The 20,711-nt window shown below is 41.5% G+C and overlaps 1 long non-coding RNA gene across 1 annotated transcript; it reads right to left on the bottom strand.

The window, feature by feature from the left end:
* Positions 1 to 6,828: 6,828 nt before the first annotated feature.
* Positions 6,829 to 14,311, bottom strand: LOC308347973. The gene is made up of 3 exons (XR_013967302.1): positions 14,219 to 14,311; positions 13,153 to 13,220; positions 6,829 to 6,948 (listed from the first exon to the last, which is right to left on the bottom strand). It is a non-coding gene; the product is annotated as an uncharacterized lncRNA (long non-coding RNA).
* Between the last annotated feature and the right edge of the window lie 6,400 nt (positions 14,312 to 20,711).

Genomic DNA, 20,711 nt, shown 5'->3' with positions numbered 1-20,711 from the left:
AAAAAAAATAAATGTTGTCTATGAAGCAAGGGTATACACTTACCTAAATGTTGTTGTTGATATGGAATATGGATATGGAATTCTTTTGGAATAAAAGCTATCTATCCCACCACTGAACCTCTGCTACCAAGTTCTCCTTTTCTGAGACAGTCAATGTTACCAACTTTTATGTACCTTTCAGAAATATTTTATCAAAACAATGTTTTGTTGCTTTGTATATGTATATATTTTATATTATATATATAAATATATGTATATATACATATATATGTATATATATGTATTTATATATTTATATACAAAAACATATGGAGCTATATATACACATTTATTATATATACATGTATATATTCCTCTCATTTTGTTAACTCAAATGAGAGTATATAATACTAGCCTCTTTCAGTAATACTATAGAGCTCATTTTTATCAATATATACTGTTCTTTATTTCCTTTTGTGGATGTGTGGTATTAAATCATACGGCTGTATACACTTCACCAATGCCCTATTGATGGACAGTTAAGATTTCACTTGTTTTTAATAATTGTTATTAAAAGCAATGCTACAATCTAATGACTTTAAACATACATCATTTCATACATTTGGTTCGATTTGCGGGAGTTCATTCCCAGGAGAGAAATAATTAGGTCAAAAGGTACATGCACTTAAAATTTTATTAGAGACTCTTGTTTTACTTTGCAATGTGCATGTGTGAATAGGAGATGAACATACATGGCCCAGTGATTTATCCAAATGGGAGAAGAGAAAAGTAAGTCTCCTTCATGCTGTTTCCTATAGCCACTACATCCTCCTCTCTAGAAGTAACCACTGTGACCGGCTTCTTGTGTAAGTTTCCAAAGAATATTCCATGCATGTATGTACCTATAATATAGAAACAATCATATACGTATCTACAGGAGAAGTTCTCTGGCTTGACAGATATCCAGTTTTCTTCTGTTACAGTCGGTGGGGATCAGAAGACTCTTGCCAAGAGAGACGTCAGAGATTGGTGTCAGCATTCAAGAAAGGAACAGATTTTTTTATTGTCTTGCCATTATTTTTATCAGCCAGACGCCAACAACATTGTGGATTTCATCAGGAAAGCAATGTTTCTACTGACCTTCACGATGCCTATGTTACATTCTGGATGGAAGAGAGGCCATGGGTACTGGCTGAGTTTTCCAATCTGGATTCGCTATAACCATCTCAGATCTGTTTTCACCTTCCCAGTGGTAGAGTCTGTTCTGGGTCTCCTGCCCCCTTTGTTTTATGTTCCTCTCTTTCTTGATTGCGTTTTCCAACAGCAGAGCGCTACACATTTGGACGTTAGATGGCAAGCTGTGTTCCAAGAACCCCTCCTTAACACAAGAGTCTTCACTTCCATCTCTCCGTGCAAATTGCATGGCCCTTGCCTGACTTCTTTTCTCTCATCATGTCTTGATAAAAAGCAACGAGGAGCCGTCAACCTACCACAGCAATCTGAGTTCTTCCAAACAGTTCCCCTCGAGGGGATAGATAAGCGAGCGGTTTCTCCTCTATGACAGTTCAAGTGACGACTTCACCAAATATTTTGCCACGGGATAACAAGGGTCAACAGCTTTCCAGCCAGCCCGAGAATCTTGCCTATCATCTACAATAGGTCACGCACTTCAATCACTATTAAGAAGAATCAGACCTTTGTAAGGCACAGAAAGCCTATCAAGTCTTACCTTTCACAGGATTGGGCCCCAGTGTGGCTTTATCACCTACGTGGACATAATACCCAGAGTTTGCTATTATATGCTCAAGGCCCCCTATCCACCAAGAGGGTTAATCAAGGCAAAGCAGTCCAGTTTCTCATAAGCAAGGAGAACAACAAAACAGAGCGACTCAGCAGCTGTCTACTTTCCTTTCTATCCCCTAGCCTTTTTGAGGCCAACAAAGAGGACAAACTCCAATCTTGTGCAATTCCCACACATGAACTGTGCTGTTTTGGACCAAGGCAGGTTTCTTTTATCTTTCCTGGCTTTGAGGAGACATCAGATTTTCTTCTGGATGAGCTCCGAGGCTCTCCATCGCCAGCAGACTTAGGCTTCAGGCCCAGAGCACCCTGGAGGCCACATGTGGTTTCATCTGGACAAACACTTTCAAACAAATTCCCTGGCTTTTCTTCAGAATTGCTGAGATGACAGGCAGCTGCCTCTCCTGTAGTCAGATGATGTCTAGCACTAAGCTGAGGGCCTCATAGGGTATGGGTGGTATGAACAAGTGAGACTGGTGAGTTCAGCCTGAAATTATAACAAGATCTTAGATTTTAGGTCACCATCTTACCATAGCATTAAATTGCTGGAGTTCTTTTGTAATGCACCCAAAGCTTTTTTTCTTGTTTTCCCCTAAAAAATCTCTTTGACATACCCTCCGGAGAATTAAAATACAGTAGTAGTAAAGCCTAAAAGACTCTGGTAAGAAGCCTTCTAAGTATATTTTATAACATAAAAAGTAAAAAAAAAGAACATGCCAAGATTCTAAGTGTTCAGAATTTCTAGTTACTTCAGTGTGAGCCAAGAAATTGATGACAATTGACCCTTATCCTTTTAAAAATTAAATGAAATGGAGAATTCTAAACAAGTAAAACTGTCAGCCAAGGGCCTTCAGTAGAATATGGTCTTTCTAAAAGATGCCGTATTCTATCATCATTTCATCTTAGGTTTCTAGTATTCTTTCAGAATTTTAAGTAAACCTGGCATTGATTCAGCATCTGAATTTTTAGATTTTTAGATTTTTTTTAGACTGGGGTATTTTTCATGTAAATTCAATTCAGTTACAATGAGTGCTTAAACTGATACATATTTTTTAAAGATTTATTTATTTATTTGAATGAGAGAGAGAGAAAGAGTGTCAGCGGGGGGGGGGGGGCAGAAGGAGAGGGAGAATCTCAAGCAGACCCTCCCACTGAGGGCAGAGCCCTGAGCCTGATGTGAGGCTCCACCTCACGATTCTGAGATCATGACCTGAGCAGAAATTAAGAGTAGGACCCTCAACCGACGGAGTCACCCAGGCATCCCTAGGGTGGTATTTTGTTATTAGAATCCTTTTTGATTTTAAAACTATTTTAAGTTGTTAGGTACTTTTAAAAGTCATATCAGAATTCATGTGTGCTAGTTTATTCAAATGTTAAAGAGAAAATTAATCTACCATTACTATATTTGGTAACCAATATTTTTCCGGGGGTCTTATGATCTTTCGCCACTCCTCCCTCCTCACATATTGAACTTCTGCTTTCCTCTTGCGTGTCCTCAAGATCATATTTTCCTTATTCATCCTTCTCCTATGCCCATATCTCATTAAATCTAAAATGTCGTCATAGATCTATTGTTTTCGGTACCATCAAGAAAAAAAAAATCTTAACAAACTGTCACAGTGCTTTCTTATCACTTATAATTTTTATTTGATAGGAGAAAAGCCCTTTTCAACTTGTGATGCAGATTTTTTCATGTGTTCTTATGTGAAATAAAGAAATTAAGGTTAAGGTAATCCTAAAACATCTTTACATTCAGAGCTGGATTCAAATCCAGCTCATCGTGGAAGCATCCCTGACTCTAACCCCACTCGACACTTCCCAGTGTTCCCAGAACCCTATGTACCTGCCTGTGCATGCTCTCTCACATTTTCTCTCTTTTCCAGAATAAATTCTTATGAACCATGCTGTAAGACTCCTCTTTGAAATTGCTTGACACAACTTTCAGCTGAGAGTTGGGGTGATGCCCTTCTGGGAAATTAGAGCAGAATTTTAAAAAAGCCATGGGCACCAAAGTGCCTATTTTGATGGTTTGTTTAGCAAACCTAGTTTGATCATCGGATGTGCAAAAAATTTCCTTATATTAGAGTCCTTATCATCCCCCTCTAACATCAGCCTATTAAATCCACAGTCTGCTGGATTTGATTCCCAACTGATGCTCAATTGGTGTAGCTTAGATATTTGGATGGAAATTTACTACAGTCACTACCCTTCCATCTAATGGGGAAAAAGTTTTGTTCCCATGGTAACTGTTTTCAGACCAGTGCATACTTACTATACTTCTAAAATATGCAGCCCATCCTTATGGGAGTACACATCATTTTGAAAGATGTTTTTATTCCTTCAATAAGCATTGATCTTTTTTTTTCCTTTTCACCTGATTTCCGAATAAAATAAAGCTTTGTTTGTAAGAATTGCTAAGGCAGAGTTTCAGGAAATAAGAACCATGGATGAGCCTGGCCCCTGGCAGCTGTCATGAGAAAGCAGAAGCACAGTCCTCAAGTGATTTCTGGGAACACATGACCAGTCCCTCCATAGCTGTATTTCTCCCAGACTCTTTCTGTTTTCCATGCATCATCACGTTTGCTGTGTTTGGGATGTTGCTATGCAAAACGATATAAAAGAGTGTGTGTTTTTTTTTCCTATGGCACTTAAGTTTAGCAAATGCTACTCTAGAATGTTGCAGAGTTCCTTAGAAAAATTTTAGAACTCCTTGGGGAATGATCTAAGAATGCTCATGATAAGGAAGGATAAATGTCAATAATGGGCTAAAATGTCATTCCACAGGACAAAATTCATCAGTTCCAGGGACTCTGCAACTATTGACATCACTGAAGCCACAGTTTTGAAAAGTGAAAAGTGCTTTTCTTTGTATTTTGCAAACAAAAGGCCCTCTTGATCTTTTTCTTGCAACTCATTGGGCTCTATGAATTTTCCCCTATAAAAATTATATACTACAATCTTATTATAGGAAAGAAAGAGAGGGAGGAAGGAAGGAAGGAAGGAAGGGAGGGAAAGGAAAGGAAAGGAAAGAAAAGGAAAGGAGAGGAGAGGGGAGGGGAGGGGAGGGGAAGGGAGGGAGAAAGAAAGAAGAAAACACCAAAACTACTACTTTAGCATTTGTTAAAAAAAATTTGCATCACGGTTTCCTTTTTATCTTTCTTTTGTGGGTATGTGTGTGAATTTTTCTTCAGAGCTCACTCCCAGAAAAAGAGATCTATGGATTCTATAGTTCTGTGATAGGCTTTTAGAAGAGGCATCATAAAACATGTTCATAGGATCTTGAGCACAGAACTTCCATCCTCAGCATATATCACCCATATAGACTCTAAAGCGGTGAGTCTTCATAACTAAAGGGGCAGCATGGGCTAACTTGAGGATTGGCAGCATCCATCTTGCTACTTATAAAGAAGCCAAAATAGGGGCACCTGGGTGGCTCAGTCGGTTAAGCGTCTGCCTTCAGCTCAGGTCATGATCCCAGGGGATGGAACCCCACATCTGGCTCTCTGATCCTCGGGAACTCTGCTTCTCCCTCTCCTTCTGCCCGCCTCTCTCCTGTTTGTACTCACTCTCTCTCTTTGTGTCAAATAAATAAAATCTTTAAAAAAAAAAAAAAGAAAGAAAGAAAGAAAGAAAAGAAGCCAAAATACAAGGGTTGGGAGAGTAGAGAGTGAGCGATTATACACGATTCAACTTTGGGGCCTCCAAATGTAGGAGTCCCTGTGTGGTGGTCAACCCAGAGTAAGATACAGGGTTCCTAGGCGATACTATGGGATTCCAAACGTTCTGTCTGCCCTCCTCAACATGCTGCAGTGTCTGAAATGCCACCACCAGGTCTCATGGGGTCCTCTGGAATTAGATTATCTGCATGGGTAGAAGGGCCTCAACTGAAGGAGTCGGAAGACACGTAAGGGAATAGGGGCATCACGGGGGGCTGAAAAGAAGCCATGGGCATGGAGTCATACTGTTGAAGGCAGGTCTAGGGGACAGGACTGTGGGAGGAGCTTGGACAACAAAGGATATCATGCAGGACATCAGCTGCTTGATGAGTGAGGGAGTGTCAGCATCTCCACGAGGAGATTGCTGAAAGACCTAGAAGGCTTTCCTGCTTGCTAAGCTTGCCTGACAGGACACCACATTTGTGTAGTCTCATACTTCACGGGCAGGAGCCCCTCAACAAGGCTAGGCTTACACTTTGTTTGCCTTGTTCGTCAGCCTTGGAAGAGGCTTGTTGTCAGAGAGAAAGGAAACAGAATTCTTCTTCCTGTTGGGTCTGGGAAAACCCCACTCCCAAAATCAGGATCAGAAGGAAGAAGGAATGGTCTAGTACAAGATCTCCCCTGCCGATAGACCTAAAAAAAAATCTACCAGGTGATGACATTTCCACCAATATTTTCCACTCTTTTGTGTCCCAGTGATGATTTTGCTGATAACCAGAAATACCAGAAGCCTTGTCTATGGAAATCTGTTAAAACATTAAAAAAAAAATAATGTATTGTTTTACTACTTTTTTTATCTTTAGGATGACTAGTACCTTGCAGTTTTGGGGGTGCTGAGCCAAAATTATTTGGTCAAAATTATAATATACACACACACAAATATATGCATGTATATTTAATTATATATAAGTATAAATATATTAAATATATTTTCACATACCTATATACATACAAGTGTCACTACTATCCACAAAGAACAGCCAGGATCACAATAAGACTGCTGGTAACTCTCTTGTAGAATTCTTTTTAAAAAAGATTTTATTTATGTATTTGAAACAGAGAGAATGAGAGAGAGAGAGTATGAGGGGGGGAGGGTCACAGGGAGAAGCAGACTCTCTGCCAAGCAGGGAGCTCCATCCCAGGACTCCAGGATCATGACCTGAGCCGAAGGCAGTTACTTAACCAACTGAGCCACCCAAGTGCTCCATCTTGTAGAATTTTTATTCAAGGATCTAAATATGGAATTAAGCCAAGAGTAATGCAGTGAGAAATGCTAGGGCTTTGCTGGATGAGGAGGAAAAAAAACCACAATTCATGATTTTTCCTGTCTTACCTCCACGGCGAGCATTCAGCTCATTTGGAGGGGTAGTGTCATTTGTAAGAGCCAAAGCCTTTCATCATTTCTGGGCATGGCATCCATCAAAGGCAGGCCAGGTGGTGCCAGCTGCACTTGCTGAAAGAAATCACACGGTTTCATTATGAAGAGTAATGACAGAAGAATGGGTTAGTCCAGACCAGCTGGATACGTCTCTCCCACTTTCTTGGTGTGTGTGGCCATACACACATGCTCACACACACACACATACTCCAGAAAAAGACGACTTCGGAAGCTCTGAATGTGTGGAGGCAGAAATTGAACCTGGTACCTATGGAATCCAGAATCTTCTAGTGTGTTAGGATGAGCAAAGCAGTGGGTCTTGCTCATAGTGGAGACAAAATCTGCTCATTAAATTAAGTAAGAAATAACTCAATTATTATATGACCTTCCAAAGCCATGAATAGCCAATAAAATGAGAAACAGAGACGTGGCCACATTTTCTTCTCTGTTAACAGTAAGAACATCAAACATATACAGTAGTTATAGGGTCTGTATTGTCCTCCGTGCTTATTAAATAAACTCACCTAGTCCTCATAATAATTTTATGATGTAAATATGATTACTACCTTCTTTTACCAATAGGGAAACTGAGGCACAGATAGGTTAGGTAATTAATTGTTCAAGACCCCACCATTAATGGTCGGTACTGGAAGTGTTGCTAGGAGAATGTCGATGTCCATAAATAAAGGTATATATTCGGGCATCTGGAGTACATCTTACAAAGATTTCATTTAATCTCTAGCATCCTTCGTCTACCATATTCCACTCACTTCATTGCTTACATATATGGAATGGTGCGTTCTAACAGAGGGAGATTGCACAATGGAAAAGGTGTCCGGGAACCCGGCTGGCAGCACGGGCTGCTCAGTTGACGCTGGAAAGTGACTCAGAGGAAGGTGTTTCTGGTGTCCAGAAAAAGCCCTACAGCACTGGCAGGAAGGATGAAAGGAAACCGGCGGGTGTTACGGTCCCAGAGAGTGACGGCACTGCTTTCAAACTTAGTGAGAAAATTGCACATACCACACGTAATGGGGTCTTCCCCTTATTAGCCATGTTAGTATCAAGTCCTTTTCATACACTTCATTTATTTTTTTTTTAACATTGGAATACAGTTGGCAATCAATGTTACGTTAGTTTCAGGTGTAGGACATAGTGATTCAACAACTCTATGCGTGATGTCCCACAAGTGTGTGGCTACCATCTGTCACCATAGAGGACTATTACAGCATCACTGACCATATTCCCAGGATTTGTACATACTTCATTTTTCTTTTTTTACTAAAGACTTTTATTATTTCTTTGAGAGAGACAGAGAGAGAGCACAAGCAGGGGGAGCTGCAGGCAGAGGGAGAGGGACAAACAGACTCTCCTCTGAGCAAAGAGCCTGAGGTGGGGCTCGATGCCAGGACCCTCAGATCATGACCTGAGCCGAAAGCAGAGGCTTTTACTGAGTCACCCAGCGCCCCCATACTTCATATTTCTCCTCCAATTACAAGGCTGACATAAATGTCAATATGGAAATGGCATAAAAGTCACGTTCAAGGGCGCCTGGGTGGCTCAGTGGGCTAAATCCTCTGCCTTCGGCTCAGGTCATGATCTCAGGGTCCTGGGATCAAGTCCTGCATCGGGCTCTCTGCTCAGCAGGGAGCCTGCTTCTCCCTCTCTCTCTGCCAGCCTCTCTGCCTACTTGTGATCTCTGCCAAATAAATAAATGAAATCTTTAAAAAAAAAAAGTCACGTTCAAGTTTCTTTTTCTATTTTCTAGACATATCTGGAGATTTTAATTCATACTCCCTTTGGAGTGTGTTTGAAACTTATTCTTCTGGAGGAAGACTGTGAGTCTGAATGTATTCTGTTCAGATCACTGGGAGATCAGTCATCTTCCAAGTTATATAATCCCACTAAATGCAAAAAATGAGACTAGGTTTCAGGTGATTGCGTGGCTTCAGAATTAGTTTTGTTATTTTGTGTTTGATGTATTCACATAGAAAGCCGTTAAATGCAGCAAACTTAGAGCCCCATGACTTGCTGATGGTCATGTAGCTCATTAGTGAAAGAGAAAGAAGATGCAACCCATATTCTAAAAGAAAACACAAAACGTACAAGGTAGGGAGGTAGCAAGAATTAGAACTTACCGAGAAGGGTCTGAGTATCCCTCCGTGAAGGTAACCTGACCACACAGTGGGAGCACTATACAAGGAACCCTTGCTGAACTAGATGACTTCCAATAATCCTTCTGCCCCAGCTCGAAGGCTTTGTTGGTTCATTTCACAGAGAACTTAATTTTTTACATGCATGGACATCTAAACGTTAGAACATGGGATGAAACCATTCCAAAGAGTAAGAAATTGAAAGACAGCTCTGTTCATTTTCTTTGAAGCACGTGAACTTGGTTTTCTAAAAACCAAAGAGGTGGTGGTGAGCTTTCCGTAATGCTGGGACTCAGAATTGGGGGCTGAGCAAGTACTCAAGGGCTCTGTGGCTCCTGAGTCTTGGGCATGCGCAAGGAATAGACATGGTAGAGGGAAAAGTAAGGGAGGGAGGAAAATCAGAATACCATGAGTGACAATGATCATGATGCTAATATAAGCCGCAGCAATCACATCAGGTCATCATGGAAATTCTCATTTTGCAGGGGAGGAGCTGAACCTCAGGCTGGTAAGTCCCAAGGTCACATTAATTGGCAGAGGCAGGACAGACTTCAGAGCTGTGACTCCTGATTCAGGGTTTGCCTGTGCGACCAGGTGCTCACCCAGGCAGTGGCTTGATCAGCCCAGCATGCACAGCTCTATATCAAAGACAGGTCTAAGAAGGGAAGGTCACTTCCAACTTCCACAGTAAGCCTCAGGAATTTAAAATATCATTTGGGCAGTCTTATGTCCTCCCCCGAGACTCACCTTTCTTTATATTAAATGGAAAGAATATTAATGAACTTCAGAGGTCTCTTAAACTCAAATCCCTATTTGTAAACTCAAATTCCTATTTTGAAGGACTAGGAGAAAATGAAAAATGATTGAGTCATTAAGAAAAAGACAGTGTAGAAATCAAGTTTGGGTTTTGCTTTTTGACCTGAACTTCGATTTGTTCCTCCATGTTTGAAACATAGTCAATGTTTTCTTTATGTTTGGGTTATGTTTCTCTATTCCAGGAAGCATGCAAGAAAGAAAACCCTCCCTTAAACTCTTCTAGCATTATTCCATAGCCAAGAGGGCTATTACTGTCTATGGGTCTATTGGCTATGGGCTACACAGTTTCCTTCACCTCCTTGAAATAGAGTAGGAAACAGGTGAGGCCACTGTACGAGCTGTCACTCTAAGACAGTGGTTCTTAACTGGGAACAATTTACCCCGACCCCCTGGGAAGGATACTTGTTACTTTCTGAAGTCTTTTTTCTTTTTCTTTTCTTTTTTTTTTTTTTTTTTTTTTTTTTTGGACATAGAGAGCAAGAGAAAGAGAGAGAGCACATGTATGCCTGGGGGAATGGGGGTAGGGGAGGAGAGCAGAGGGAGAGAGAGAGAGAATGCTAAGCAGACACACCAGAATGAAGCCCCACTCAGGGCTCCTCCGTCTCAAGACCCCAACATCATGACCTGAGCTGAAATCAAGAGTCAGATGCTTAACCCACTGAGCCACCCAGATCCTCTGGGGATAATTTCAGTGACCACAACTGGGACAGCTACTGGCTTCTAGTGGGAAAAAAAGATGCTGCTAAACATCCTGGGATGCACAAAACAGCCCCCACAGCAAAGACTGATTCTTCCCCATATGTCAATATTGCTCATGGTGAGAACCTCTAGTCTAAGAGCAGCTGAAATGCACTGAGCTTACCCACCTGGGCGCTACCTTTTAGGCTTTCAGACCTAAAGAAAATCAGCACCGTGGAGTTGCCTGGGGTGTTCTGACACGGGGAGAGGGAACATCTCTCCCACATTCTCTAGTAATTTTCAAAGTTCTTCGGATGAGCTTAGGTAATTACTTCCACCGTCTCCTTTCTCTGTGTTTCTCATTACACAAAAGTAATCTGGCTTTTGAGAATTGTTGCTAGTCTGTTGGACATCACTTTTCATAGCTTGATCTTCAAGCCAGAGTTTCCTCCTTTTTTTTGGTAATAAGGAGCAGAAAATGTGGAAGAAGATTCAGGAAAACTTTTCCAACACAAAGAGGTTTCCGATTAACCACCCAAGCGACAATCTCAGTAACCTTCTCAATATTTATCATTTTTAAGAACCCGGGAAACGCACCCAAAGCAAGAACTTAGAAACACAAATTAGTTTTAAGACCTAGAAAACATGTTGAGAAAGAAGGCAAAAGGTCCCAGGTAACAAAAAAAGTCATCACATAAAAGGTAATATGACTTCACCATCAAGGTGAAAAGGTAAGGAGTATAAAGTCCAGGTATGACGTTCATAATTTTGAAGACTGTCTATATCACCTAAGCTTTGGCAAAATCCCCAGACCCACAGAGAAGCCTGAGTCACTCATCTCTCATTCCTTTATTCTCTGTAAAAGGTGACCCAGGTGTATGTTCTGTGGCTGAATGAACGCGCTGAGAAAACTGAGCGTAAAAGGCCACTGACGTCCATCGCAGAAAGAGAAAGAAATTATTTCTCAGGTAAGCATTTGGTCTTTACCATACAAACTAGATTTTTCCTGTCTCCAATTCCTCTGAATGGCCTTAATTTAAAGATGCGTTAAAAATTTTCACTGTTGTGACTTTTCAGGTTGTCATTTGTGCATCTGGTATGAATCAAAGAGAATCTGAAGGTTATTTTCTCAAGCCAAGAACAAAGTCAGATCACGTCAATGTCGGCCTGAGCTTGGAGTTCAAGAGGTTCATGATCATTTTGCTGAAAAAGTGGAGAATTTGGAGTGGAGAAATAGTGGAGAATTTGAGGTAAAGTGAGCGCTTCACCTCAGCAGGAAAGCCACTGACCAAAGTGACCAATTAGCATCTAAAATGGCCCGCTGTACCAAAGCACCATTTCTGTTTCAAGGGACAGCTCTTCGCCATAGGATTTTCCAGGTCACTCCTTACAGAGACACTGAGAAAAATGTTAAATTATTATTTTCCTTAGTTAAGTAGATGCCACACCCAACATGGGGCTTAATTAAACTCATGACCCTGAGATCAAGAGTGCCATGCTCTACTGACTGAGGCAGCCAGGCGTCCCTACATGATTTTTAAATTTGGCCCATTTACCCTTATTATTTACATGTAAACCATACATACTGAGATGACTGATGTATTTATGATTGATATAAACTTATCTGAAGTATGTTAATACTTCTGGAAGTCAACTTTTATTGTTGTCCTTCATATTCCAAACATTAAAAGCATTAAATCAAGTTACTTTTTTTTCTTTCTAATGTAAAATTTAGAAATATAAAAAATATAGACTTCTTAATTCAGAATCCATCATTATTTGTACTAATCAAACAGATTCTTTTCCTGTAGGTTATTTTTGCTTTACACACACGTACATACACATACTATATACATACACACATATTATTTATATATGTATTTATATATATTTTATATATATATATATAAAACAAGGTGGTAACACAATATAATTTCAAGGAAATTGTTAGCTCACTTATATGAAGAAACTTTTAATAAGACTTTTTTTTTTTTTTTTGACAGAGAGAGAGAGATCATAAGTAGGCAGAGAGGCAGGCAGAGGGAGAGGGGGAAGCCGGCTCCCCACCGAGCAGAGAGCCCGATGCGGGGCTCGATCCCAGGACCCTGAGACAGTGACCTGAGCCAAAGGCAGAGGCTTAACCCACTGAGCCACCCAGGCACCCCAAGAAACTTTTATAGATTATAGGTTTACTAATTCAAAACTCTTCAACAGATCTATTTATTCATGCAGAAATTCCAACTGACCAGATATTCCATCTAAAATTATTCTATTTTAGGGGTGCCTGGGTGGCTCAGTCAGTTGGGCATCTGACTCTTGATTTCTGCGCAGGTCATAATCTCAGTGTCGTGAGATCGAGCCCCATGTCCAAGTCTGCTCTGCCCCTCTCCCTTCCACTCCCCCGCCCAGGGCGCAGGTTCTCTCTCTCTCTCTCAAATAAATAAATAAAATATTTTATAAATGATAAAATGTTCTATTTTCATAAAAGAGGAAATGTGCTGGGAACTCCCGAGCTACTCAGTCCCCTGAGTACATTACTTTACTTAAACCTCACAACAACCTTAAGAAGTAGGAACTAACATTATTTTCATTGAACAGATGTAGAAATGAAGGTAAAAAAAAGTTAGAAACTTACCCAAGTTCAGGCAGTAGGTAATGAAGTCTGATTTTAAAACTAAGTTTGTCTGACGTAGAGCCAAAACCCTGAAACAGAGCACCATAAAGTTTTCATTAGTCTAGGTATTACTTTATGGACTACGACAATAAAAACACACTGTTTTAAAGTAATCTTTAGTTAAGAATTAATCACAAATTCAAACTTACTTTTCTTTTAGTTCTAATTACTAAGCTTTTAGCATATGTTAACTAATACCCTTTTCCTCAAATCTCAAAGTGTTTTTGCTGTAAAATTTTACCCAATTTCAGTTAAAAATTGTATAAAATTTACTATAACTTTCCATTGAAGAGAGACATTAATATTGTAAGCTAAATTTAGCAACATATGTCAAGAACCTTAAAATATTTATACCCTCTAATTTAGAAACTCCATGTCTGAAGAATTTATCCTCCAGAAATGGGTAAAAGCATATAAACAATTTATGAAAAACATATTTATTTATACGTAGTTATGAAATCAAAATTTGGAAGTAGTGAAAATACTTGGGGAATGGCTAAATAAATGATGGTATTGCCATTTCAAGTGACATTTGTACAGAGTTTATTAGACCATGGAAAAAGACTTGTGTGATGTTTATTTTGCTTAGAGTGTGAGACAGAGAAGTATAGCAAACAAGTATAGAACAAGTATTTAGTCACAACTGTGTAAGATACTTTCCAGAGTCACAAAAGTGGAAGACCCCAGAACGTGTTTAAAATGCCTTTCTATTTTACTTCTATTTTTCCAAGTATTCGGATTTAAAATTATTGGTGCATACTACATTTAAAATGGAGAAATACATTTGAATTTTCTTTTTCAAAAAGTCGTAGGTCAGCAAGATGGCAGACTAGGAAGTCCCTTGCTCCTATCCCCCCCCAGCAACAATAATATGGCCGATATTCTGGGATAAAAAGGCCTTTGCGGAAGCTCTGGATTGAGGTTGAGGTTGTGAAACCCTGGTGGAGCCCATTTGGAGAGCCCTTTGGAGAAAGCAAGCCCTGATCCCCATGTGGCAGACTCCAGACCCAGAAGCAGCCCTGTGTACCTGTTGACTCGCTACAGCCCCATTTGGTGTTGGTCCTATGGGAGGAGCCACACCCATCCTCTGGGAATCAGGTTGGACTTGCCAGGAGTCCTACAGGTACAGCTGAGGTGGAGACTACAGTAAAGAGATTCTTAGTTAGAAAAGACAAAGAACTCAGTTCTTTCAAGTACAAACCAGAGGACTATTAATGTGGGTGCTACAATAGATGTCCATTGTCCTGGATATGATAGAGACCTCCTTGGAAATTCCAGGAGCCCAGCATGCCCACACCCAGTATGTTTACTGGTTCACTTGGATATTCTCTATGCTGGCAGTGCCTACAAACCATTGTCTTTGAAAGCCACCATACTATCATCGAGAGAGACCAAAGGGAATGGAAGCAATGAGATGGCTTTCATCTCTCTTGCTACTCAGAAGGCTGTTCTTGTTCACAAGCTGGGGGAAAGGAGAAAGAATGAATGGGGGTGGGAATAAATTCCTTGTCTCCTAGGACATACAAAGTTTCATGTCAACGTGAAGGACTATACGGAAATGGAAAAAGATCTCAGCCATGTCCAGCTAAGTTCTTAGTCATGTATTTTTTAAAGATTTTACTTATTAGAGAGAGAGATCATGAGCAGGGGAGGGGCAGAGTGAGAGGGAAAAGCAGACTCGCACTGAGCAGAGTCAGGCAGAGGGCTCAATCCCAGGATCGTGAGATAATGACTTGAGCCAAAGGCACACCCCAACCAACTGAGCCACCCGGGTGCTCCATTAGGGCATATTTTAAAAAAATATTTTAAAAATATTTTTAAAAGAAATACATAGTATGAAAATAATATTATATTTAAAGGTTTAGTTCTCTCAGTGTCTTTTTAAGACCACATGAAACCTCTTACTGGGAGATAGTATTAAAAGTATAAATTAAAATATTTAACGATAGTGTAATTAAAAAAAAAAAACTTTTATAAAACACCCACCCTAGGAAAGGTGTCCATGGTCAACAAAGTTAGGGAAACATGGCATTTTGCTACAGTCTTCTTGAATACTGACAGTGTATGTTGGCATGTTGCAAGCTCCTAGAAGTCCCAGAAGATAGAGGTGTGTTTACCTTTGCTTATCTCATTGTTTGTCCAACCTAATGAATCACAGCCTCATCTTTTTCAAATATAAAGAAAAGTGACACAAAACACACCTTAGGAAATGTTGCTCTAAGTCCCCCAGGGCTCAATCTCTTTTTCTGTTTTAGCCTCTTCCCTCATAGGAGATAATTCCAGACCTCCAGCCACCTCTCCCCAACCTCTTTCCCAAGCTCCCGCTACTTCCTATCTGGAATACAACCCAGACACTGGTGATACTGACTAGTTCCTGGGATGCTGCCAGTAAGGACCATACATTTATGCTGATCTGAACACAACCTATGTACAGTTAAGAGAATAAGCGGCTCAATTCCCACTCCTGTTGGTCTTTCCTCTCCCCACCCCAGCCAAAGTTTAAGGAGATCTCCTTGGGTTTTGTTTTTGTTTTTGTTTTTTGAACTGGACATCTTTCCATTAGAAACTCAGCACTGGCTGAGGCAACCAATTAATTTTGCATAAGCTGCCATAGCCGCATTAGATGCTAATCTGTTCATTCATAATCACAAGGTATTGTGTTAGGGTCATGTACATGACTTGTGCCTCCAGCCCTCTGGATTTATTTAGTGCTTCGCCTCTAGTTCCCGCAGCTGTGTCCTTTCAATGACTGCTTTATGGTGGCCAAGAGAGTTGAGGTCGGCTGCCAGGACTCTGAGATCTGGAGGAGCACATGGACGCATTATTCTTTTACTCTGAAGCTATCCAATTCCTGTTCCGGTCAGATGGGGAGATAGTGGGAGGATATCTCTGAAACAGCCCAGCACTTAGCGTTGGTGATATTACTCAGGCCTGATATTATTGCAGAAAAAGCAGGCTGAAATCTACCCATTGTGTGTTCTTCAGTGCAAGGTTAATTACTAATGAAAGTGTAATAATACAAAACATAATTCTGAATGTAGCTCCTGGCTTTATTTGTAAGAACTACTATGGAGCCATTATTTCCTTTATTCTAACACTACACATTGGATCCAGTCTGCTTCAAACAAGAGGCCGTGAAAGAGGGCTTACTATGCTAATCGAATACTAATGAGGCTTTGGTGTAAGTTGTTTTGTGTTACAATTATTTGCAACTATATTTCTTCTGTACATATGTACCAGCAGGGGCCAAACTACCTCAAAGGTAGCAAGATTCTCACTTAGCCTGAATATTTGGAAGAAAGTATCTTGCCACTTTTTCTTCTGTACTTGTAACATTTGTAAAGGGTTTTGTTCAGCACTAAGGAAAAGCAAAATATCATCATCATTATTACTGGCCTTTGTCCACAGTGGATTTCATCCAGACTCTAACCAGTGACTCTGTGACTAACAATCTGAGTCACTAAGTTTCATATGTTTATGTATTTCAACACAATTCCCAGGCTGAGAGGGTTTTTTTTTTTTTCATGTTTCAGGGCTGAGAAAAAATAAATGCCTTTCTGTTATTTTTGAATCCAGTGTTACTGAGTGACAGACTCCGAGCAACTCAACACACAGATTGAAATGCTCCTTCAGTAACAGATTAGTATGGTCAAAAGTTTAAAAGCTACCGGAGTGTCAAAAAAAATCAGTATGCATTTTTAGGACAAAAGTGTTTTGGTCTGGTGGAGAATTCAGGTAAATAAAAATACTTGTGATTACACCATGGTAGTGACACATGATAATCTCAGAATTTAAAATGCAGGGAAACTTGGGGCTCCTAGGTGGCTTGGTCAGTTAAGGGGTTGACTCTTGGTTTCTGCTCAGGTCAAGATCTTGGGGTCCTAGGACTGAGCCTTGCGTTGGGGTCCTTGCTCAGAGGGGAGTCAGCTCGAGGATTCTCCTCTCTTTCTGCCCCTCCCACTTATTGTGTACACTCTCCCTGTCTCTCTCTAAAATAAATAAATCCCCCCCCCCAAAAATGAAATAAAATGCAGGGAATCTACAACTAAAATGTGATATGGAGAATGACTGAAAAACTCAAGTATATTTATTGGTTATTAACTTAGCAAAGAGGTACATTTTTATTCTTACAGGTCCTTCAAAGAAATATCGGAAAATGGACAGTCTGAGCTAAAATATCCCTTTTTCGTGTGGAAAATTCCATTATTTTACTAATTTTCTCATTTTCCTTATCAATTCTCATACCAGCCCCAACTGGTCTCTAGTGTATGACTGTTCCTGATTGGTCCATCACATCCATTTTATTTTATTTTATTTTTAAAGATTTATTTATTTATCTGACAGACAGAGATCACAAGTAGGCAGACAGGCAGACAGAGAGAGAGGAGGAAGCAGGCTCCCTGCTGAGCAGAGAGCCTAATGTGGGGCTCGATCCCAGGACCCTGGGATCATGACCTGAGCCGAAGGCAGAGGCTTTAACCCACTGAGCCACCCAGGTGCCCCACACCCATCTTAAAAAGGTAATTACCCTGTCGTTTTCAGATCAACTAACTTTACAAGCATTTGCTCATACATTTTCACGATATCTCAGATTAATAGCACCTTACAGTTTCATGGGATTTTTCCAAGGATTCTCTTGCCTGTGATGTTATTCTCATCATTATATGCAACAGAACAGCAAGGTATTGTCCCTTTTTATAGATGAGAAAATTGTGGCATATTAGATTGGTGTATTTGGCTTAGCCTCATTGACTAAGATCATAAGGATTATCACTAAAAAGAAAAAAAAAATCAGAATTCTAGTGCAAAGCTATTCCACTAGACACATAACAGAAAGTTGAGATTTTAAAAGAATTTTTTCCCCTAAATTCTTATAATTCAAGATTAAGAATTAAGCCTGGCCAGATGAGTTGTTATTCTTAGATATTTGTCCTTGCAATTACTATTCGTGGTATCAAGTATTACATCGTGTTACCTTAATGCTGCCCAAAGTACTGAAGTATAATTAGATCACACAAAACGTTATCCAAATATGACAAGATAATAAATTAACTTTTAAAAATGATTTGTTAAAAAAAAACAGGTATATTAAAAAACTAGAACAAAACTCCAAATAGTTGGTGTCAACTTTTGTATTGCTAGTATAATTTCTACCAAGTTCTTGGAAAATTCATTGTTCAATTATATTTGAATCTCATCCTTTTCATCTTTAGTTCCTTTCACTCCCAAGGTCTTTAAGTCAATGCAGTAAATTCTAGAGTACTCTAGATTTGCAACACCCAAGTATGGGAACCACTAACTAACCACAGGTGGCCACTGAAAACCTTTAAATGTGGCTACTTTAAACTGAGATGTGCTGTAAGCATAAAACACACTAGATTTGAAAGATCTATTATGAAAAAATGAATAGATATCTCGATAAATGTTGAAGTGGTATTTTTCCCACATTGGTTTAAATAAAATGAATTATTAAAATTTTTAAAAATTGTTCATCATTCTGTGGTCTTCTTAGGATGTCCTATACAGGTCTATATAGGATGTTCTTGAGCATACATTCATGATTCCTATTGCCATCCAACCAAGTTATATTTTTTCATTGTGATCCCATTTGGTTCTGCATTTAAATTAATGGCCTTTCTAAGGAAAGATTCACCCAGAGTTTCTCTTTCATCTTCCACAGTGCCTGAGCTGGGCCCTTTTTGATTTCTTTTAAAAGCTACACCTCTCATTTATTTTGAGGCTCCTTGCCCCTGATCTGACTGACCCGTGACCCACAGTGAGCCTCCTAGGGGTAAGTTTGATTTTGCAGCAGTAAGAGATAAAGTGGGATACTTTACAGCGTGCTTCGAGAACCACCTGCCTTTGGCTCATCTTTGCGTCTTGGTAGCACGGATTTCCAAGTCCCACCCCATGACTTCTCCCCATAACCTGCGGGTAGGGTTAAAGCAGTTCCCCAGCGAGTGTTGGGAACTCTACAGTCTGATCACAGCACAGGGAGGGCACTTCTCAGTTCCTGGAAGTTTTAGTGACGGTGGTTGTGAAGATACTTCCTGGGCTTGGTCTTTGATAACGTCATTGCAGGACGGACTTTCTCACCTTTGGGAAAAGAGGTGAGAGGCAGACGATAAAAATGGCCCTGAACAAGGACCTCTGACAAGGACGAGAGAAATGTTTACCTACACGCCAGGAAACAGTATCGCCCAGTGTCCAGCGCGGTGGCTCGCAGACCGTCTTCCTAGCAGTGCGCTGGCATCTGGGGGCGTCAACAACAGTGCTGAGCGCCGCCACGTCCGAACGACGAATAATTTTCCAACCTAGAGCGACATGAACCGGTCGATGACTATTTTCTCCTTAAGCCAAGCAAAATCTGCATTCCTCTCCCTGCCGTGTGCCAGAACCCAGACATGAACAAAATAGCGTTTTGGAGAGAGAGGCCTGAGTCCGAGAACGGTGTTCAGCTCCGGGGCTTCAAGCCCAGAACGGGGCTGCAAAGAATGCGACGGGACAGCAGCGAGCAGAATGAGGATAGAAGCAAGGAAAGCGGGGCCCTAGAGGCACGGACAAAGAACCCGCACACTCGGTGGGGAGAATCCCGGGACGAGGGGTTCAATGAACAAAAGCTTCATAAAGGAGGCTTTTGAGTCTGAGAGCGATCGCTTTAAACTGCACCCGAAACCGTTAAAGTCAGGGCACAGGGTCTCAAAAAAAGTGGTAAAGTAGATAATTTGTAAAAATTTCTCTCCCCTCGCTCCCCCTCCCCACCCCGCCCCCCGAATGCGGGTAAAGAAAGGCCCTATTTCAGATTCCAGATCCTAAACTTCGGGCTTAGGCTGGGAAAGCCCATCACGGGGTTCTTTCCAACCCCGGGACGGGCGTTTCGACGGTTTAAAACACACACACACACACACACACACACACACACACACACACACACGGGAGTTTCGTCCACAGCCGTACTTCGAGAACATCCCATATCGCAGACTCTTCCACGGATTTTAGTCGGGATAAAGAGCGCATAAAAATTAGCAGGAAGAATTCAAAGACATTGTTCGCCTGAAAGCCGGGGACCACACAGCCTTAGGGAGGCGGGGGCCATGGGAACACTTTCTGTTGCTGTAAAATTCCAGCCGCGGGGCAGCCTCGCCTTCCCGAGTCCCAGCGGGGAGCAGCCAGGCGGCGGGGCTCCGGGGCTCCGGGGCTCCGGGGCTCGCAGACGGGCGGGCGGCGGCCGCGAGGGACCCGCCCCGGGCCTGCGCTCAGGTGGAGCGCGCGCGGCTCGGCAGCTGCGCCCCGCGCCGCCCGCCCTGCGCTCCGGGCCCGCTTGGCCGCCCGCGCCCCGGGACCCGCCGGGGAGGGGAGGGGAGGGGAGGGGAGGGGAGGGGAGGGCCGGCCGGGGGGACGCCGCGGCCGAGCCGCTGGAGCCGCGCCAGGCCTGGGGTCCGCGGCGCGCGGTCCTTCCCCGCCGGCTGGCCCGGGGCGAGGCGGCCTCGTCCCCATCCCCAGCCCCGTTCCCCCGCAGC

The sequence above is a fragment of the Martes martes genome (assembly GCF_963455335.1).
Source record: "Martes martes genome assembly, chromosome: 8".
Taxonomy (NCBI): Eukaryota; Metazoa; Chordata; class Mammalia; order Carnivora; family Mustelidae; genus Martes; species Martes martes.
The sequence above is the reverse complement of the archived record's forward strand: the minus strand, read 5'-3'. Positions and strand labels throughout refer to the sequence as shown.